Consider the following 24,248-nt stretch of genomic DNA (forward strand, 5'->3'; position numbering starts at 1 on the left):
GAGCTATGTAGGAGATAATGAAGGTACAAGGGAAATCAATGCCTAATGGAGACCTATTGAGTTATTTGATGATGAATCATGGCTATTAAAGCCATTAAATGTAATAAATTTCACAAAGTTGACAAAATGTAAGGTATTGCCAAGAATAGGCAAATTGGCACAAATAGGGAGTCAATATGATGTAAGGGGTCATTTGAAGTCCTAGGGTGTCCTAGGAAGAGTTATGGGTGGATGGTAGTGTTTACATGATGTAATAGGCTATTAAAGCCCCTAAATTATGTAAAATGCACTCAAAGTGCAAGATCTTGTAAAATTGCCAACATTGGCAACATAAGCCAACTTAGGCTTGAATGAGGTTAGTTAAGGTTATAGGTGTGTGAAGAGTGTTTTAAAAGGTCTTTTAGAGTCATTTAGGAATGACATTATAGTTTTAATAAGTCTTTAGCCGAGAAAAGGTCACAAAAGATAATCAAAGGTAATGATGTTTAAAAAGTTATAAAAATTGTCTATTTGTTGTCATAAGATAGTTAGAAGAGTAATTGGCATCCAAGGGGGCTTTAGTTCAGTTTTATGAGTTAGTTAGATGGGAAAACATTTATAAAAGAAATGTCTTTATAAGACACAAGGGCAGAAGTTGAAGAGAGGTGTATGTAACAAGAAAATAAATAAATCAAAGAAATATGATATTCACTGTCACAGTGGCAGTTTCCTAGTTGCAAGATTCGACTTGGTAATCCAATAAAGTTCTTTATTTTCAAGATTTATTGTTGTTGCTCCTTGAAAAGATTTTCATGATTTGTTAACTCTTGGCAAGGACTTTGTAAGTTTTTTTTTTTTTTTAAAACTATCTTTGAAATCTTTGTTGTCACAGGGAACATGACTGATTGTCATAGTTTTGTAGTCATTAATGGAGACAAGCCTCTCCCACTTTCTATGAATGGATTGTAACTTGTGGGAGAGGCACTTAAGTGTATGAATATGTTTTTTTTATGATTTTAATGCAAGAGGATGCAGGTGACAGTGAACAAAGAAAAGAACAACAGGTTAGATGGTTAAATGTGTGTTGAAAACATTTTAGGGAGTATGTTTAAAGGTGTTGGAGCCAATAGAAAGGTTTTATGAGTTGATTTAGGGTCTTTTCTAGGAAGCCCTAGGCTAGAAACCCTTAAAGGGATGGTTTGATGAAAAGGTGTCTAGAAATGCATGGAGGGTCAAACAAATTGTGGAATCTTATCATTTATTAGATGCCTTAAGACTATTTCAAGGTTTGGAGAGTTGAGTGTGTGTGAAAAGCATAGTTGCTTTGTTAGACAAGGGCTAATTAGGCCTAACTGTTGTAGTGATAGCCATAGAAAGGTGCAACAGTCACAGGTTGAGAAATTGATATTTGCAAGGTTTGAAGAAAACCATAAAGGGTATTTGAAAAGGTGACTAAGTCACTAGGTTTTTTGGGGAGTTAGAGAGAAAAGTGCAATTTGCTGTAGGGCAGGGCTACTAGACAGGCCTAGAAGGGCTAAAGTAGGAAATGGTGAAAGATGGATTATTGGAAGCTGATGAAGAGTTGAAGCATGGTAGATAGGCCATGATAAGATGGTCTAAGGTGTTAGGTTCAGTGAGAGATGTTGGAGTTGGATTTTGGTATGATGGAGGTGCTAGGTACACTAGGTGACATAGAAGGAAATTGATTTAATAAGAGATTGTGGTAACAAGGTAGGAAGTGAATTTGTGGGTATGGTGTGTGGAAGAGATCTACTAAGTCAAGGACTTCTTATTGATCCTTGAGTTGAACTCTAGTTCCTTGAGTGGATTCCAAGACGTTGTTGAATCCTCGAGTTGAATAGGGTTCCTTAAGGGGATATTAGAAGGCTTCGCATCAATGTAACTTACAGTCCTCAATTTGAAGATTCTTTAGTTAGTTTGTGTCCACTTTCTTTAAAACTGGTAATAAAACCATTTTTAGAGGAATAAAATTCTTACATGGATCTATCGATAAGAACTCTTTTAAAACTATGGAAAGAACACAAGAACCTATAGTTTATGTTGACTCATCTGTGTTATGTGCATCATGAAGTTAAAAATTGCAATGTTGTACAAAGAAGCTTCTTAGATATGGAATATTTACATAGAGGTATGAAAATTACTTAAAAGTTAAAGATGTTTAGGTGGAAAATGTCACATAAATTACATTGTCTCGTATGAATATATTCATTAAAATGTACCACCCTCTCTTATATCTTGTCTCATATAAGGCTGAATTGGTCGTGTGTGAGGATGGTTTCAACATATGTGTTTTGACAAGTTTTTTGATGGAATTACATGGACAGGGTGATCTCACATTACAAAATCCAGAACTTTATGACAATGGGGTGACTTACATGTTCATTCAGCATAACAATATCTACCTTATGGCAGCATCAAGATAGAACTCTAATGCAACTAGCTTACTATTATTTTTACATTGAGTTGTGGATGTAAGTTCAACAATCTACACTTCTCATTCACAATTTATTTCTTGTTTGAGGCTCTATTTTCAATTATTAAATAGAACACTACATTTAGGGAACTTACTGAACCTATAGAGCCAGGGATTCTAGTGTATGCATATAATTCTTTTATTTGTAGCTATTGCATGCATATTTAGGTATTATTATAGTAATCAAGAGTTGTTAATGTTCCTCTTTGTTTTCTGCTATGATTAGTGTGTTGCAATAACTAATTCACATGTCAACTTTGGGTTCAGTTTTGGATTGTCATGTGTGTTATTTTTGTAGGTATTCAAGCACTATTTTGAAGAGCTAGAAGAAGAGTCTTTGAGAGACAATTTTTTCGTTGTTGTGAGTGTACACATCTATTCTTAATCTGAGCCATAGAGGGTCGAGGGTTCATAATTCCTTGTAATGAACTATTTGAGAATATTTTATCACAAACTTAAAGTTTAAAATATGTGTATATCATTTCACCACTTTTATTTCCCATTGTGCAGTATGAACTACTAGATGAAATAATGGATTTTGGGTACCCTCAACATACAAAGGCAAAGATTCTTAGTGAATTCATCAAAATGGATGATTACAGGATGGAAGTCACTTAGCGACCTCCAATGGCTATTACAAATGCAGTTTCCTAGAGAAGTGAAGGAATACAATACAAAATAAATGAGGTTGAAGGCTAATCCTGATTTAACTTTGTGCTTTACTTGAATATGGCAGTTGATATTTAACTAATTTTGTGCTTTTAATTTTTTATTAAAGGTCTTTTTGGATGTAGTAGAAAGTGTAAATATTCTTGTGAGTAGCAATGGGCAAATAGTGCGATTTGATGTGGTTGGAGTGCTGAAGATGAGAGCGTACTTGAGGTAGTTTTTTCCTACCCCATGCATAATCTTATTATTGAGTTCTTTTAGAAATAAAACTAATAGACCACAAAGAGGAAGCATGGAATTGTTTCCCATAATCTCTACTAAGTTGAAACACTGTAAACTCTAGCTAGGTTCATGGAGAACATTAATGTTATTGCACACCTATTTTCTTAAATATGTACCCTACATGTGGAACACCTTGAAATAGGACAAACCCCATTTTCTAAGCTGAAAGGCCCATGTATGCTTATACACAGCTAAAAAAATAGACATATATTATGAGAATGGGATTGGCTCATGAGAGTTCAGATAATAAACATCTTGTGTTTATTTTTACGTGGTAGAATTATGAATTACCATCAAACAAAGAATCTACAAATTGTCCAACTTTTATAAGTACAAATATTATGTTCATATTCATTGTTAAGATTTAATAAATAATAATTTTTTGGTCACAAGACAACCAACTTCATTGCTGGATACTTGCATTTCAACAGATTACATGCTTTAGCGAGAATAAAACAAATATAGAAGAATAATAAACTATGGTGGATGATTGAATAGAGTCTAATTTCTTGGAGAGTTTAGAGTGACAGATTAAAAGTCAAATTATAATGACCAAATGTTGAAGTTTAGATTATGTTGCACTAGGTCCCATACCTAGACCAGGTCCAATTCATACCATTTGTAGGCCTTCCCCAGGTCTGTAATAGATGTATTTGGAATAATTTGGTCAGGACACCCGTGCCCTTGCCATATCAACGCTGAAGCTGGATCCCCACAGCCGATCTTGGAAATAAAATAGTATGAAAAATTACAAAAAAAGAATAAAATACTGATATGTATATATCTTTAGACATTTTATATAATTATTGAGTGTTGGAAGTAGTTTGACCACTAATGATTTCTTTTTTTTATACATATGCCATAAGTATTAAACCTTTATAACTTTTGATTTAATATTTGGCATTGAATGATTGATTGTGTTTCATGGTTAATTTAGCTTGTTTCATGCAAAATGTGGTTGTTTCTAATTTTTATTTATTTATAATGTACTTTTAGCATGACTGCTGAAATGTTACATAGCTAGTTGTTAATGAGAAGTGTATTTTGATTCACTTTTTTTTAGCGGAATGCCAAAATGCAAACTTGGACGCAATGACGAGGTGCTACTAGAAGCTCAAGGCAAAGCATCAAAGGGTAAAGAAATTGATTTGGATGACATCAAGTTTCATCAGTATGCAATCAAACTCATTTTCTTATTCAATTCCTTAAACTATCAATTTTATCTTATATTAAAGTGCTTGCAAATTCCTTTGATGTTGTACTTGATCTTTTTTTTCCCTCGAAAAGGCATATGTTAATTTCTATTTCTTCTGTTAGGTGCATTCGTCTTGCTCATTTTGAAAATGATAGAACTATATCCTTCATACCTCATGATGGGACTTTTGATCTTATGAACTATAGAGTTAGCACACAAGTTTGTTCATATATTCAAGAGAATGCAATTGTTGTCAAATCTTTGAAGTTCTGTTATGAAGGATATCCTTCTAAAGTAGGTTTCATATCATATGTTTTTATTAATTTGTAGGTAAAGACATTGATATGGGTTGAAGCTCAAGTAGAAAATCATTCAAGAAGCCGGGTAGAATATTTGGTGAGAGCATGCAGCCAATACAAAGATCGCAGGTTTCAAATTATCTCTCTGGCTTATGTATGCCTATTTTAGATGTGATTTATCTATTGTGTAGATAGATCTTTCTAACATGTTAGCTTCAGGGAATGCTTTAAGTATGACTGATATTTTTGTGTATTTACTAATTTGTCTCATGGTTTTCTTTAACTTTGCAGTACGGCAAAAAATGTTGAAATTGAATTGCCAGTACTAGCTGATGCATCTACACCTCATGTATGCACATCAATGGGTACTTCTGCATACTCCTCAGAGAGGGATGCTTTGCTTTGGAAAATAAAATCATTTCTTGGTGGAAAGGTATCTTGCATCTTTCATTGGTTTTCTTGTTCAAAGATGGTTAATAGTACCATGGTTCTGGACCCTAATATTTTAGTTTCTTGATTGACTTATTATGTGGGTTTTGATTCATGAATACATATTGAGGGCTGAATTTAGCCTTTCTAGCATAACTGTTGAAGAAGCAACCCCAGAAAAGTGGGTGCCTATTCGTGTCAAATTTGAGATACCATATTTTATTGTATTAGGAATTCAGGTCATTTCTTAACTTTAGTTTACAAATGTAGATTATTTCTTTTGTGAGGATCATTATCTCATTACCATGATTTATAACTTATCTAAAATTTGAGTCATTTCAGGTCGTTTTGGACTGACTCCATAAAAGTCATCACAGTGTTGGACCCTTTTGTGTGTTCACTTCTATATTTCTGATGAGAACAAGCTCATTGCTTATATTTATATTGGCCTCAATGAAAATCATTATGCTTTTTAAATATTTAGCTCCACAAGTAAATTGATGCATTGAATAAATGGTTGAGAATTTACATTTTGTTCATTTAGATTTAGGCTGCTACTTTATAACAACTTTCTTTTGTTGCAATTCTTTACTGTAGGTCAAGTAACTAAAAATCATTGAAAAGAGTGCATATCAAGCATTGCCATGGGTGAGGTACATTACAATGGCAGGTGAATATGAACTAAGAATGATCTAGACTAGTGATAATTGAGAAATTTTGTAAACAAGAGAGAATGTGGTATTTGATCATTTTGATGGCCTATTAAGTTGTTTTCAGTTTCTAAATGTAGGATCAAGTAGAAGGATGTTATTTGACTATCCGCCTAATAGTTGTGTCTTGTTAAAAACCTATCACAAATTTTCTTTTGTTGTGTTCATCATTCTTTCTTTTATATATTCTAATTTCTTTCAACCGTAGTATATAGAGATTAGTTATAGTCGATTGTTTCAGCCACTGATCATCAGAATTGAGGTCAACCAATAACCTTCTCTCCCCCTTCTCTAAATATATGTATTGTGATATCATATTATGATCTAAACAACTGCTTAAAAGATAACATATTCTAATTATTTCATGTAGGCAGAGAAAGTGTACAATTAGGCTATTTATTTTAAGAAGACTCTCAAATGTCAAAGTGAACCGATGTCTCAGTTGGAATGCATTGCAACCTCTGCAGTAAGTACATAAAATTATTTTAATTCCTTTTGCCATGACTCAGGTTTTGTTTACAGATGAATTTTAATGTTGGTTGTAATTAACTATTCATTTGATATGTGGAAAGTGATATAAATTTAGGGTCAGTGCAAGAAGTTGGGTCTCACTTTTGGCCAAAAAGTGGAAGTGTTTTTCCTGTTTTTGAAATATTTTGTCAATTGATGAAAAAATTTGAGCCATTTAGAGATTAAATATAAAAAAGGTTCAGAAATAAAAATTGTAGTGCTTGGAATCTTCTTTTTGAATATGTAATTTATTTCTATACCCATATGATAGATTTTTTTTTGGTATGGATCTTTAAAAATCACTTTTTCAAAATGCCTGTTTTAGGACCATACCATGCTCATGTACGGACACCATAATTTGACACAAATGAATGAATTTTTACGAATCCTTTTAAATAGAGTTACCTGACACACCAAAGATTGATGAGAATATTTTTTTTGAATTTTTTAATGAATATTTTTTTTTATTAATTTTTAATTGGCTTTAAAAGAAATTTTTAAAACCTCTCATGTACGGACACTATAATTTGATCAAAATTTCACTTTTTTCAATTTTTTTTTTTAAACTTCAAAAGAATTGAATGTAGATTGATGACATATAAATTAATTTTAGAAAAAATATATAATAAAAGAGTTATTAAAGTTTTAGTGAACATTGATATTTCACATTTAGGTACCACCTTTGATTAATTTTTTTTTTTAAATAGTAAATAAAATCATAACTCTATAAAATTTATATTTCTAAAATTAGGACAGTGAGAGCTATAATGGGTTTTTTTTTCATAAAAAATTTTGATCGGGAAGACCCTTTAAAAATTATGGCAAGGCATGAATTTGTCAGTTCAATGCCTTAGCCAAATCTTGAGAGGCCAAGGCATAGGCTTGGTCTCACCAACCCTGTCCCAAACCAAAATCCGAGGCAGGAAAAAAAAATCTCGTCTGATGTTGTAAGAAATGGGCACCCATTATTTGAATTTTAAAAAATGGGTACCTATTTTGAAAAGCTAAAAGTGGGATGTAAAATCCGCCGAAAACTTAAAAATTTGAATTTTTAAGAAACGGGTACTCATTTTTTACTTTTAGAAAAGGGTACCTGATTTTTAAAAAATAGGTACCCGATTTTTAAAAAATGGGTACCCATTTTTTATTTTTAAAAAATGGGTGCCCGTTTCTTAAAAATTTAAATTTTTTATTTTTTGAGAAACAGGTACCCGATTTTTAAAAATAATGGGTGCCCATTTTTTAAATTTAGGGTCGGGCACCTGAGGCAAAAACGGGTGCCCATTTTTTAAAATCGGGTGCCCATTTCTAAGAGGTCTCATTTTGCATATTTGACTTCCGCAGAATTGCAACCCAACTTTGTGCATTCACCCTTTAATAGAAGTATTTGTATGATAATTTTAGGTAAGTGCAACAATCAAAGTGAAAGCTTCTGTCATAGCAATATTTACAACATCCAGACGAATTGCAAAGTAATTATTTTCTTATTCTACATTATATATTCCTTGGACATTTGAAACTATCAAATTTGGGAAATTGGTGATAAGTTACAATTTGGTTTCATTTTTGCCACTATTGGGGTTTGGTTATCATAATCATTACCTCATAATGCAGGCAATTTCATCAATTCTAGATTTATCTGTTGCCATGCCAATGTGAATTTGATTTTTTGATATACAGATAACACATCTATGAATTCTAATTCTCAGCATGATATTTATGTTTTATTTGCCCCAGGTTGATTGCTAAGTACAAGCCTACTATGCCAGTAATTTCTATTGTCATCCCAAGATTGACAAAAAATCAACTGAGATGGGGCTTTACGAGTGCATTTCAAGTATGTTATACATATTATTAAAATAGAAAGTTTTTCTATTTTTCTTCTACCTGAGTGACATGGATTAAAAATCAAAGTAGCTTTATTATTCTATGTAAGTTTTTGTTCAAATCATTCAAGTAACCTTAATTAAATAAAAAATGATGAGATCAATACACACATCTCAAAAAATTATGATGTTGCTTTACTGGCATTAATATCCAGAGATATTTTTGATCCAATTACATATATCGATGTATTCAATCTAATGCCACATCATTGCAATCTTTCTTCATAATATTTGTTTTCATTGAACCTTCCCAATTTTACTAGCTTTTGCTTCCATGGTTTCACTACTTCTATATTTGTATTTTTATAATCGGTTTCACTACATGATATTGTAGTGCACAAAATATATATTGCACATTACTAGTCCACCATAGCCAGAAAAGTGTGTGCATGTTCAAGAGATTGTTTCTATCATAGTTTATCCTTATAAGAAAGCTTTTGAAAAGAGAAATGTAAGGAATCAATTTTAGCAAAATTGTCAGTACTCAATGATTTAAGCAACATAAGTATGACATATTAAGGCCTAAGAAGGAGTGAAGCAAAGGGAGGAGACAAGGGAGGTGAAGCTTCTAGCTACATCATTCTCAACTACCTCCAACATCAAACAAAATCAAACCTCTTAAACCTTGCATAACTTCATTTGGTCACATCTTATATTTGAGCAGGATGGTGTCTTATTGGTGCTCCTTCCATTATTTCATGATATATTATTATCAAGCCATCTAATTGACTATAGGAAAAATATAATTCTTGAACAATCGAATTAGCAATACGGTCGATTTGCATTGCATTTGGACACTTGGTTTGAGGTTCATTTCATCGATTCCCATTCATCACAAGATCTTTATCTGATTAGACCTCGATAGAAAACATTGAGATTTCTCGAGCCCCAAGTCCAAATCATCCAGGATTCAATCTCCACATATCATAAAGCCTGTATATAGAGCTAAGCATTCTCACACCATCCGAGAGCTGATGCAAGTGAAGCTTCTAGCCACAGGATGATCAACTCTATATACAGGCTTTATGATATGTGGAGATTGAAGCCTGCATGATTTGGGCTTGGGGTTTAGGAAATCTTAATGTTTTTTATCAAGGTCTAATCAAATAAAGATCCTATGATGAATGGGAATCGATGAGATGAACCTCAAATCAAGTGTCCAAATGCAATGTAGATCGACCATATTGCTAATTTGATTATTCAGGAATCATCTTTGTCCTATAGCCGATTGGATGGCCTAATAATAATATCTCATGAAATAATTGAGGGAGCACCAATAAGACAACATCCTGCTCAAATATAAGATGTGACCAACTGAAGTTATGCAGGGTTTAAGAGGTCTGATTTTGTTTGACGTAGCTGGAAGCCAACAAATTTTTTTTATGTTTTACTTTGCTGCCGTCACAATTGCGATAGAAGAGCAGTAGTGGCGATGCCATGTTCCGTCGCATCTCATCACAATTGCAACACAAAAAATGATGAATTGCAATGGGGTTTGTGTAAAGGCAACACCCCCATCCATCGTAATTCAACTTTCATCGTCGCAATTGTGACACAAAAAGGAATTATTGCGACAGGGTTGTTGTTGGAGTGGCTGCAGGTGGACACCCCAACTACCGTCACAAAAACCTTGGAGACGTCGCTATTACGACAGATACCCCATGAATTGCGATGAGGTTTGTGTCACAAGAAAGGGGTTGGATTGCAACAGATATGCATTGTAATTGTGATGAAATTGGGTAGACGTCGTATTTTGCAACTAAAAAATAGCGACATCTATACCTGTCGCAATGGCGACACATAGCTGTTGTAATTATGACACATAGCCATCACAAATTGATGCCAAATTTATTAGTGTAGCTAGCCACCAACTCTATGAATCTTGTTGGAAATATAAGAGGAGTAATTGAGAGGGGAGGGTTGAATCAGTTACTAGAAAAATATTTCTTAGATCCCTTAGATATCAGTAAAATAATTTCATCAAAACTTAATTATGTTGATGCTCGACAAACAAAGAAATGTTGTAACTCTAAAAATATTAAGAATGCTCAATAATTAACTAGCATGTAGATCTTAAGATGTTATCTGTAATTATCATTACTTGAACTTAGTTGCAAACATAGAAAATAAATAGCATGAACACATTTGACACCAAGATTTAACGTGGAAATCCAATTTGGGAAAAATCACGAATTGCAACTAGTTACTATTTTTGCTTTTCTGTAGTAAGCCCTATTAAGATCCAATCCTGTTAAAGGTTGCAAAACACACTATTAGGTGTGACCTTTTTAGAGGATTTAATCACCCTATTAGAAGTGGCCTTGTCAAAGGTCTTTAGACAATTCAAAAGAGTTGCCACCTTGTTAGAGGATTTATAAATGGTTGTTAAACCAACTCTATAAGGAGATTTAGATCATTGCTACAATGGTTAGAGGGTAACAATGAAATGACCTAATTTGGATGCAACTAAATTATTGGTTACAAATCTCTAATATGGCTTTTACTTGATCCTTAGAGATCAAATGTATCCTTTCAGCTCCATGAGAATATTTTACTTACCCTTCTGATTTTCTTACTCTTAGCGTTATTAAATCTTCAATGTATTCACATCCCACTTCTCACATTCTATGCCACAAGTTGACCTTCTACTTGTATCATTCACATTATCAAGTAGGCTAGAATACAACTTAGAATAACTAATATTCATTTTCTAAATTGGCTAGAACCAATAGATAAATCAATTAAACTTAATATGCCAAAATAAGAAAATCCTTTGACAACTGACCCTACTTAGTAGACACTAACTCATAAGCTATTTTCCTATGTTAACTAAATGAAGCTTAGTCAACATTACATACTAGAAAATTCCTTTGGTAACTGAGTGAGGTCAATTAGCACTAGTTCCATCCAACATTTCCTTCATTAATCGAGTGAGCTTAGTTAACACTCATCATCCACATACTTTCATTTGGCACCTGAGTGTATTCTTTAGACATTGCCTTCTAAACTAGGAAAACTCTAGATTTCTTGGTAGCCACAAAAAACTATCTTCAATGTTGAATGAGCTTGGCATACACTGACTGATAACTATATGACATTTGTGTAACATCAAAGACAATACTCAATTCATCAATTGTATCCAAAAGAATCTATCTTCTATGAACCTCATTTGCTAAAATTTAAATGGGCTTCTGGTCAAAATATTATCTTTGTGAATTAATAATGAGACTAGTTAGTGATTAGACCCTAAAATTCCAAGAGTTTCTATCTCAAATAATAGGTGTAAAAAACTCCAATTGCCTGCTATAAAAAAATGATGCATCTTTTTAATTAGATTAGATAAACCCAAGCATCTACTTTTCCAAGTGAATGGATTCCCTTTGGCTTCTATTTCCCACAACCCATTTGAAGACAGAAAATTTTGGTAATCAATTTGGACTTGATTGAGTCACTCCTAGCTACCTCTTTTCTTAACTAGAGATAAAGTTTCATTGAAGTCTCTAACCATCACTATTATAGCTGGAATATGATTACCTATAAATATTGTTATTTCTTCCCAAGTTAATTTCTTTTTAGATGTGTGTATTGGACTATATACATTGATTATGATTCCAAACAAGTTGATTGTTAATGTGTTGAAGGTCATGGCTTGCTAATACCATGACCTAAACATTAAATCCATCTTGATTGACATTAGATTCCATAATACCTCTAAACCCCCTAAGGCACCAACTACATCAAAGAAGAATTCAGGTCACATTTTCCTACCACCAAAAGTTTTGAGCACTTTTTATCCAAATCTTGCTTGATCTACCTTAGCCTGATCCGAAGCTTGCTTGATCTAACTTTTTTTCCAAGGGCATTGGATCCCCTGAGATTCCAAATTAAGAACTTCATGGCGCCTTGGGAGAGATGGTGTATGTCCTTGATCTTCACTTGGTCTGATTTAATTTAGTTTGGCCTTTGGAATTACTAGCATCCTCTAGTAGTTGCACCATGTTCTATCTATGTAGTGCCTACCTCTAGTTTACATTTTTTTAGTTTACACTTTGCTATCATTGCCGAACTCTTTTAGGCCAGTTTTATGTTTGATGGTTTGATGCATTATTTTGAGATTATCAGATATTGTTTTAGATTCAATTGATATATGATGAGATTACTTGGTACTCTGTATTTCACATGTGTATGATGATTATTATGGTGGTTTGCAGCTATTGATGATGATTAGTTAAATGGATTATCATATGTGTTTCGTATGGATACTTACCCCATAATACATGTGTATGGTGTGTGTTTGTTTTCTTTTTGGATGGCATTTTTGATGTGGTTAAGGAAGGAAGTCGTAGTCACCTACTAGTCAAGATCTACATGATGTACCACTTCCTGCCATTGCTTATTTATCTTAGTATATATTGTGCTTGTACATGTGTGGATTTTATGCAGGTTGCAGGTACTTGCTATCAACTTTCCTCAATTGTCAGGATGAGCATACCCTATCACATTATCTCAATGGTAAGAGAGGGGAGATAAATTCTTAAGTCCAAATCCTAAACCCTTAAACCATTTGTCCTAGAAAAGTAGGACAAGTATCTAAGTTGTCTACCTTCCAAATGTGCCAAATGATGTAATTCGTGATTATAACCCCTTAGTTTGATTTTATATGAATCTTTTTATGATGGGTTTTTGTATTTTACTTTGGCAGTGTTTGGTGAATTTTCTATTAATTTTGTCTAATTAAAATATTTAATTAATGATTTAATTTAATGAAAAATTAATATATATTTTAATATTTTATTTTATTTAATTAATTGGAAAATTAATTAAATAAAAAGAATTAAATTAGAAGATAAAATTTATAAGTTTAAATTTGGAACCTGATACTATTTCTTTAATTTAATAAAAATATATTTCGAGTTCATTTTTAAATAAATGCTAAATAATACTATTATTTAAGTTAATAAATATTTACCAAAATTAATGTTCAAAAATAAATTTAGAAGTGGAAAAAGAAATTAATTTATTAAAAGTTCATGATTGCATGATACGTGCATGAGATTAAATTAAATTAATTAATTTAAAAGAGCTCAAGTGAAAAGAAAATAAAGTAATTTAATTAATTAATGAATGTGCATGGAAAAGATAAAAGAAAGACAAATAAAAGTTAATAAAGAGTTAAAAGGTTGTGAGCAAAGAGTTCTCTCAGGTGAACACACAATTAGTGCCCCAATTTTAGGGAGAGAACTCCTTATCACAATTTGGGGGTTCATTTTCAATTTATTGCGAATTTTTTAGAAGGAAGGAATTTTCAGAAAGGAGAAGGTTCTAAAAGGGGAATTGTTCTCTATAGTTTTCTGGGGCATAGCGAATTAGCATCAGTGTCTAGGTAGATGCTTGTGAATTTCACATAATTTAAATATGCTCTTTTCTTTCATGTCTTCTTCATATTTGTTAGATGATTGTTTGGATAATTCTTGTGAAGAATGTACCATGTTGTGAATTTTGGACATTTGGAAATTCTCCTGTTTATGGAACATTTTAATTGTTCAATATAAATTTTCTTCCAGTAGATTTTAGAATGAGAAAATTTATTGGGAAAGGGTTTGAATATAAATAGAGAAAAATCTTCTAGAGAATATATATATATATATATATATATATATATATATATAAAGATATATCAATTGGGAAATCATAAATTTACCTCCAAATTAAAGTTGAGAAATTGAATTGAAAATAAATATATTTTTAAAGAATTTTCCTTTATAATTTTGTGTGTATAGAATTTCACACAGTAAATTATTTTTAAAAAAGAATAATATATAGATAAATGTCTTATATAAAAACATTTTTAATATAAAAAAATTAATGTGATGGGGCAGGGAGGGAATAACTTGATACCCCCACCCCTCACCACATGCTATGCTGGCAGCCACTTTGTAAATATTCACAGGGATATAAAAAAACCACACCTACAACAACTTTTAATCACAGAACGATGTGAATTATAAATTTTGATTTTTAATTGTTTTAAAAAAATGTTATCTATATAATATTTGTTATTTTAATGCTAAGTTTTTAAAATATATACATATTATTATTAAATAAGATTTATTATTATTATTATTATTTATCGGTAAACAACCAAGGCCATGATAAATTTTATTAGTGAAATAATAAGTTACAGTAGCTTTCTCCATTCAAATGAGCACTGGTAGGAAAGAACAGAGAAGAAATCCTCCAGTATTGCCTGGGACAGATGTCCTATATCATTACAAAATTAAAAGGGGCATACCCAAGTGAACTAATGTCCTAATTATAATTACAATTAAGTTACAATGAATAAAGGGACAAGCCCCTGATAATTACAATTGCATCCAATCTTCAGAAGCGGCTACCGAATGGTATATAACTAGTATCAAATTATCCTACTAATAGACAATCAATCGAGTAAAAAGTAACCAACCAACTAATAACATAAAATGGTTAGATATCATGGACAAAACAAGAATATTTTGACCAAGAATTTGGAGTTGGTACCATCCTTGAATAGTCTCCAATTAATCAAAACATGAACATTAATTTAAAATTTTATAAAACCAGGAAGACCTAAGAGTAACAAAATATAAGTAGCAATACTATATTTACACCCTAAGCATCCATGTTTAATGATGAATAGAAAGAAATAACCCAATAACATATATAAATTAATGAACATATAAAACTAAAGGAAAATTCACTTAGCAAATAGGCAGAGATCTGAGAAAATCTTACCATCAAGCTACTAACCAAATACTAAAATCCCAAGGACAATAATGAAAGGATTAATAGTAGCAAAAAAGTGCTTTCTAATGCATATTGATATAGACAAACAACAATCTAGAGATGGAAATTTATCTATGAATCTGAACTGAAAAACATCTAAAGAAATGCATGAGCTTCAGACATGATCCCGAGATAACTATGAATAAGCGAGATGCATATGCCAGAGCCTTAAAGAGAGCATGTATACATCATTACAACTGAGTCTAAACCCAATTTAAATAGTTATCTCATTCGGACCTCATGTCATCCATTAGACAAAGAGTAGTAACAAAATCAATATTTAGAGAGAGATCATTCTGGGTAAAACCAAACCCATATAATATAAATATGGAAGAAGCTTAGTCTGAAATAGAGAATATTGGCATGCCAATTAGCACTATCTAGGTATATACAATCTATACACTCCTTCTAATGTATCGATTAGTAATCAAGTTTAATGTGTTCATCTCTGTAAACCTTTATGTAACTATTCACCATGGTCGAGTACTACCTATATATAAGCAATGTTAGTATGCTAATAGAAACCAAATTTAAATAAAGCTTCTATAAACTAAACAAAATTCATAAACTTCAAGATAGACTAAGATGAGCTCTCAATTGAGAATATGAGCCATTAATGGACTCTCTCAATAAGAAGCTCTCTTGTTGAGTGGCTTTGTCTAAATAGATAGGATGTATGCTCAAACTTATGCTTCAAAAAGGGCTTCAAATGGAGTTGGAATTTGGGTGTGAGTGTATGGTTTTGATGTAAAATGGCTTCTGAAAATGGCATTATGACTTTACTTCATGGATTGTGTAATTTTTCAAAGGGGAAGGATCCAATTTATAGGCAAGAGGCTTGAGGGATTGAGGGCTAAGATGCAAGGATGGGAAAAAGCTCATGGAGGGCTCAAATTGCATGAGAGGAGAGCACATGGATTGGGCTTCCTTATAGCCAATCAAGGAGTGACACATGTCACATGGTGAGAGGATGGATGAAAGGGGAAGGATGAGTCAACAAAGGAGGCTCAAGGGATAAAATATTCATAAAGACCCTCATAATGGCTTGTAAGAGCAATAAAAGGGCTTGGAAGAGTCATTTATGGCCTAGTGGACTTCATAAAGTTTTATGGTTGAGATATTTTGAGGGAAATGAGAGAAATTTCAACTTGGGCTTGATTAGGAGGGTTTTAAGCTTTCTTAGGATTGTGCAAATTATTAGAGGATGGTTTAGGATTAACTTAGGGATAGGCAAGTGGATGACATTTAATGAGGGTGGGTGAAGGAGGAGATATTTGTTAACTTTGGCTTGGGTTAGTAAGTCTTAACCCATGTTTAGGGAATGTGACAAGGTTAGGAGGGGATTAGGATTAGGTTTAAAGACATCTTCTAGAAGATTCTAGACTTTGGATGAGGATAAAGACTTTCTAGAATAGTCTAGAATTTCCTAGGATGAGGATGAAGACTTTCTAGAAGAGTCTAGAACTTCTTAGAATGAGGATAAATTAGATTTTTAGGAAATAAATAAAGTTTTATTTATTTCAAGGGTTTGGGTTGAGGAGATATTTATTAAAACTTTTTTAATAAACATGAGGATTAATATTTAATCTTAATTAAATATTTTGAGTTGGGATTAGGGGTAGGAAATGATGGGATTAGCCTTTAATCAAAATTAAAGAAGGATTAGAAGATTTTGGAAGAGGTTAGTGGTCTTAAGGAAATTGGCCAAGTTTTGGGCAAAAAATAAATTTTTTATTTATTTTAGATTTTTTGGTCAATTTATTAATTAAATAATTAATAAATAAAGAAATAATGTTTAAATAAGATTTAAACATTTTTGGGAGGGATTCCTTAATTAAATATTTTCAATTAAGATAAAAGGATTTAATGGCATAAAAATTAATTAATTAATTAATGATGATGTCATCAGGAATTTTTCAAAAAATAAAAATACTTTATTTTCTAAAGGTTTTTAGGTGTCTACATTACCTACCCTATGAAGGGTTATCTAGCTGAACTCCATAGTAGGACAACAAAGTATTTTAAACTACATATAATATAGGACTAGAGTAAGGCTAAAAACATACTAGTCACATGCAATATGCCTACATGTAGAAAATCAAGGAACTCTTAAAATTAATACCATACTCTAAAATACTATGAAAGAATTACCAAAGAAAAGCATGCTATAGAGGAAAAACTACAACAACCTAAAGACATACAACAAAGAACAGGCTTAGAATCAAGGAGCAAATACCCAAATAAGAACTACAACAATAATGAAACCAACATAATGGAAACAAAGCAAAACGGAGAAAAAGACAAAGGGGGGAAAAGCCAAGGAGCTAAACCAAACTCAAAAAACCCAAAGAACAATAGAACCAGGCCAGACCTATGAACCCAATAGGAAAGGGCACACCTAGTAACCATACCTAGCATGTACGGAGTAGATACAAAGAAACAAGAGAGATGAGAAGTATTAGCAACATAAAATGGAATCAAAAGGAACCATTAACAAAAAGTAGAGAAGACAAGGGAAGGAATAATGGAAAGCAACGAACCCAAAATAGCTAGATAAACCCAAAATAAATAGCATACAAACCAGAAGAATGACTTGCCCGACTATACAAAGACATACCAAACATTGCTAAACCAAAATTAGACCCGAGAAAATACCTACAAAGGAGGGCCATAAGGCTTTGGTAAATCTAAAAAATCTTGCAGGAAGCATTCTAACACTATCATCTAGGAGATTATCTTCCTCCAGCATTCCTATGCTGCATTTGGAACTCTCACATAGGAATAGAATAGCTAAACAATTCATAAAATTAAAATTACATGTTTCTTGGCATCTAAAAGATTCAATACATTAAAGGAAGTTGCAAGAATAGAGAATGAACAACAACCATTACAGTATAGATTCAACAGAGCTCTCCAAAATAACATTTCTTACTTAAGAGATTAAAAAAATCCTAAATACTTCGAAGCCAATTCTATTCATAGCCCAAGAAAAACTATCTACAACAAACAACCTAAATGATGAGCATTAGAAATATAAACCCTTAAAGTAAGTATTTAACTAGTGAGTACCATTCATTAATTATATCAATGTCAGTTACTATCTGCTATATATATAAATCAAGTTGTTAATAATATTAAAAAGGTGTGTCTTGGAGGTTTAAAAAAAATCTTTACTTAGATTATATATACATATCAAACTAAGAGTCTAAAATGGAGAGACATAAGCATGTTAACAAAATTGCTACTTATGCATAACCATGAAACCCTATACTATTACTTTTGACCCGAGACAATAATTAAATTCGAGTCGGACCCCTGCCTTCCTTCTAGTGTACCATGATAACATCTGTGATGTCACTAAACTGCTCCACCAGATAATTGGGGAGGATTTCAAAGTTGAATTTCCCTCTGCTACTCTTCTCTGTGTTTGGAGTGCTAAAGTCCAAATCATCCAAATTGTCGAATGTTACCCCTGGCTAAATATAGGCTTTGAAGAGACCAAGATAATTGGTGAGCCATACCACATTATCTTCAGCTATGATTGTAGACACCTAAAAACCTTTAGAAAATAAAGTATTTTTATTTTCTAAAAAGGTCTTGATGACATCATCATTTATTAATTAATTAATTATTTAATTAATTTATTTATTTTTATGCCATTAAATCTCTTTATCTTAATTTAAAATATTTAATTAAGGAATCCCTCCCAAAAATGTTTAAATCTTATTTAAACATTATTTCCTTATTTATTAATTATTTAATTAATAAATTGACCAAAAAACCCAAAATAAATAAAAAAGTTATTTTTTGCCCAAAACTTGGCCAATTTCCTTAAGACCACTAACCTCTTCCAAAATCTTCTAATCTTTCTTTAATTTTCATTAAAGGCTAATCCCATCATTTCCTACCCCTAATCCCAACTCAAAATATTTAATTAAGATTAAATATCAATCCTCATGTTTATTTTAAAAGTTTTAATAAATATCTCCTCAACCCAAATCCTTGAAATAAATAAAACTTTATTTATTTCCTAAAAATCTAATTTATCCTCATCCTAAGAAGTTCTAGACTCTTCTAGAAAGTCTTCATCCTCATCCTAGGAAATTCTAGACTATTCTAGAAAGTCTTTATCCTCATAAGTCTAGACTCTTCTAGAAGATGTCTTTAAACCTAATCCTAATCCCCTCCTAACCTTGTCACATTCCCTAAACATGGGCTAAAACTTACTAACCCAAGCCAAAGTTAACAAATATCTCCTCCTTCACCCACCCTCATTAAATGCCATCCACTTGCCTATCCCTAAGCTAATCCTAAACCATCCTAATCCATTCTCTAATCATTTGCACAATCCTAAGCAAGCTTAAAACCCTCCTAATCAAGCCCAAGTCGAAATTTCTCTCATCTCCCTCAAAATATCTCAACCATAAAACTTTATGAATCCCACTAGGCCATAAATGACTCTTCCAAGCCCTTTTATTGCTCTTACAAGCCATTATGAGGATCTTTATGAAGATTTTATCCCTTGAGCCTCCTTTGTTGACTCATCCTTCCCCTTTCCTCCGTCCTCTCACCCTGTGACATGTGTCACTCTCTGATTGGCTGTAAGGAAGCACAATCCATGTGCTCTCCTCTCATGCAATCTGAGCCCTCCATGAGCTTTTTCCCATCCTTGCATCTTAGCCCTCAAACCCTCAAGCCTCTTGCCTATAAATTGGATCCTTCCCCTTTGCAAAATAACACAATCCATGAAGTAAAGTCATAATGCCATTTTGAGAATCCATTTTACATCAAAACCATACACTCACACTCAAATTCCAACTCCATTTGAAGCCCTTTTTGAAGCATAAAGCTTGAGCATACATCCTATCTATTTAGACAAAGCTACTCAACAAGAGAGCTTCTCATTGAAGAGAGCCCATTAATGGCTCATATTCTCAATTGAGAGCTCAGCTTAGTCTATCTTGAAGTTTATGAATTTTGTTTAGTTTGTAGAAGCTTTATTTAAATTTGGTTTCTATTAGCATACTAACATTGCTCATATTCATTTTGGCATACCTGGTGGAACCCCACATGGGTCATCTTCATTAGCTTTTTTAGTCAATTTTTGTTTATCATTTGCTAGTTTTGGCTAATTTTTCTTATTTTTGTAATTGGTAGGATTGTATAAATTGGTTTTGTAGGTGCACGTGAGCATGAAGAAGACAAAGGAACTCATAGTCAATCTCATAGTGTTTGCAGATTTTTCAAGCTTATAGGTGGACAAAGCACTTGGAATTCTTCTTCCTCTTCTTGTCTATATTCTTCTTATTCCATCTACTTCTTCTTCTTCTTCTTGTGGGAGATCTTGGCAATTTTTTTTTAAGGAAGCAAAATCATACACACTTCTTTTTAGTGCTTAAAATGAACCCCCAGATCATACTTAAATCCATTAAAAAATAAAAAATTTGCAAAAAAGAAAAAATCTTTTAACAAGTGAAACTAAACCAATCTAATCATTTTCATCCTTGCAACATCAAGGTTTTAGATGCATTCATGCAAAAGTTAGGAACACTTCATTTTTGAAAATTTAAAAAGAACTTCAAGTTTCCATTTCAAAAGGTTCAAAATCAACACTAAGTGCACACAAAAATCTAAATCAAACTCAAAGCATCAATCAAGGATAAAATGAACCTCATTTGCAAATATTTTAAAGTTCTTTTAAAAATCTCATGAAAACTAAGAGTTCTAAATGGTTGCCAAAAATTTTCCTAAAAGCTTTGTTATTTGTTCCAAACAAATGTCTTGTTGCAAAATCTTGAATGTTTCTTAGGTTTTTCATGCATCAAAACAATCTAGGAATATCATTTTTGGGCTTAAAATATGCAAACTAGAACACAAAATCTTGAATGAAAACCAAAGTCCAAAGAGTCATTTTCACTTTTGAGTCCAAAACAATCTTGAATGATCTAAGGTTAAAATAAAGCACTTCAAAGTTCTTAAAACAACACACAAAATCTCAATCTTGAATGCTCAAAGGAAAAAACTTGAATGTTTAATCACTTGTCTTTGAATGCATGTTGCTAAAATCACTCTTGAGTGCCATGGATTAAAATCAAGTTTGTTTTTTTTATGAATGCATGATTAAAACAACAAATCCAATCTTGAATGCCATAGATCAAATAATCATCTTTTGGGGCATAAAAAGAATCTACATTCTAGAAACTTCCTAAATTATAAAAATCAAATAAAGACGCTTTAAGTGATTTTGTAGTTGGACTCACCCTCTTTAATCACCCATCAATTTAACCATTGGTTGTAATCTCAGCACCATCTATGGGGATGGGTCTACCTAAGAGTGTGTAGAGTGCTCCACAAAGATCAAACTCCACTCACTTGGGTCTTTAGTGGTTTTTCTAAGTTATAAAATTCCTTGAATGCGCATTAATCTCGCTTACACTTCATTTGGGCATAAAAATTGGACAAATCTTGACGTGGAGGGCCTCTGAGCACGCGCTTGGCCATCGAGTGTCACACATCTTTGTTTTGGGCTTAAAAGAAACTCACACTCAATCTTGAATGCCTAACAATCAATGAACATTGCATGGTTTGGATGCATTTTCAATGATGCTCGCATTTCTTATGTTGAGGATCTCTCAAATTTCATTATGCTGACGATGTTGTCAAATTGAAATGAACATTGTATGCCATAATCACAAGTGTCTTCAATCATAGCTTACAAAATCTAAATCATCAATTGGAACAAACGCGTGTCTTTTGAAGCCCAAGATCATGTATGTGGTCTTGTTTTACACTTTTTAGGAGGCCTGCTTGGGGATTTCATCACCCCTTGGGATGACCTCAACTCTAGTGTTCCAACGAAGTATAAAAATTAGGAGGTGAATCCAAAGACACCTCTCTTGGAATCAAGATTTTTTCACTCGGGCTAAGCCTCAAGGAACTTTATACCCTTGAGAAGTTAAAGAGGAGAAGTGGGTTACCGCTCCTCTCGGCTGTGTGGCATCTTTTTGGTTTCATCTATGGATCTGCGCCTCACATACCTTGCATATATCGAGGACTCCCTAGCTATAACAAATTTCATCCTTGTAGAAAGCTTCCTAGGATGTTGGTGTGTTTGACATGCTTGCTCCAAAATTTTGTCTGCTTGTTTGTTCATAGCTTTTGAATGAATGTTTGTCAACTTTGGTCGAAATCCCAAAAAAGCAAAAAACTCCTAGCTCAAGGCATACTTAGCGTAGTCACTGCCTCATCAGAAAATCATCCAAGCTCCCCCATTGCAACTGAATCTATCTAGTTCCTTGCTTTAGAACAATCCCAAATCCAAAGTCACTCCAAATAATCCCCCCCAGCTAGCTAGCAACGTAATCCAAAATCACACCCAAGCCTTTAGAGAGCTATTGTCATTCTGCTAGAATTTGCTATCCAATCAATCTGACCAATCCACCAGCCTCACCAAGGTTATCCCTTTGACAGAGCTTTGTCTAGGGTAATCTAGCTTTGTCACTTGTTATCCCTCATCACCTTGAGCTAAAGGTTGGGATCCACAAGTGGTCAATCTTGTGTCATGCCCATAGGATCATTAGTCTATCCTTAAGTTGACACAATCTTCACCAATCCAATGCATAGGAAAGCAAAACTCACTTTTTGACAACATGCCCTTGAAGTCTTCCATCCACATGAAAGAAAAAAATCTCTAGCCAATCCTCCTTAGGTCTGTCATGCAGCTTTGACTCTCCCTAGGAAATCTTTCATCAGCCAATCCAAAATCTAGGCTTAATCCAAATCCAACCATGAGCTTCCGTGTTCATCCATATGCGAGGCCCCATCCCCTTCCAACTCATCATCAAAACATGAAATCCCAAACCTATCATGATGTGTTTGGTTGTATTGTCCTTTCTCCCGCTACATCCTATTCCAATGATGATGAAAATCTTGTTGACTATGATGGGTATCTTGAGAGCCTTAGAGGCCTTCCACCAACCATCCCCCAAAATCCAAGAGTTATTCCAAACTATCTAGTCATGCCATCTGATATCCCAGATTCTTCTCCATCACCTAATCAACCCAGCTTCCAATCTTCCACCCTCATCACACAAGCTATTCCTATCAATCCACTACCTCCACCTCCGACACACGAGTCTCCAAGGAATATCCTAGAGGAAATACAAGAAAAGCTGCCTCCAACAGTCGATAAGCCATGTCATCTAATCCAACCATGTGAAGTAGTCAGTGATGAAGCTTCCCCATCTATAATATCATCCCCATCTCCCATAGCTATCATCCCCATACCATCCATCAAATTGCTTAAAATCCTTCCACTTCCCGCAAGCATCAAATTCCCACCACCCATCGAATCGCTCCAAATCCCATCCACATCTCCTCCTCCAAGAATTATCCAAATCCCATATAATGAACCTCATGCATCCACTCCCATCCATTCCTATCAAGATCTTGTCCAAAAGCATGTTGAAAAATCCTCCGACAGAACAACAAATCCCGCCATCCCACTTATTCCCCTACATGATCCACTTTTACCATCCCCTCCATATCTAAATCCTACCATCTTACTTACTCCATCTCAAGATCCCTTTACCTCAGCCCACTCAACTCAAGATCCTATCCTCCCATCTCCTTTGCTTCATGATCATGCATCTCCCATAATCCATGATGATAGATCCATCGAAGAAGAACTAATTATCATATCCGAAGCTCCAACTCCTTCAACTAGTAATGGACTCACATCTTGTGTTCCAAATAATGAACATCATATTGAAAAAAGAAATGAAAATGTATTTCTAGATGTTGGTATCCCCACTATTCTTGCATGGTCCCAAGTCCTTCCACCTCCACCCCAAAGTTCCCATCCATCTTATTCCGCATCTATTTTGGGCCCTCATCCTACTCCTTATCTCCAACCCTCCATTTTGGGTCCATATATCCCTTATCTAAATCCCACACCCTTTCCATCCATTTTTG

At 33.3% G+C, this 24,248-nt stretch overlaps 1 pseudogene; it reads left to right on the plus strand.

The window, feature by feature from the left end:
* The first annotated feature begins 1,008 nt into the window (after nt 1-1,008).
* On the plus strand, nt 1,009-6,043 carry LOC149559952 (AP-1 complex subunit mu-2-like; annotated as a pseudogene).
* Nucleotides 6,044-24,248: the final 18,205 nt, after the last annotated feature.

Source organism: Cupressus sempervirens, chromosome 4 (genome assembly GCF_028749045.1).
Source record: "Cupressus sempervirens isolate cs-2001-9-10 chromosome 4, ASM2874904v1, whole genome shotgun sequence".
Taxonomy (NCBI): Eukaryota; Viridiplantae; Streptophyta; class Pinopsida; order Cupressales; family Cupressaceae; genus Cupressus; species Cupressus sempervirens.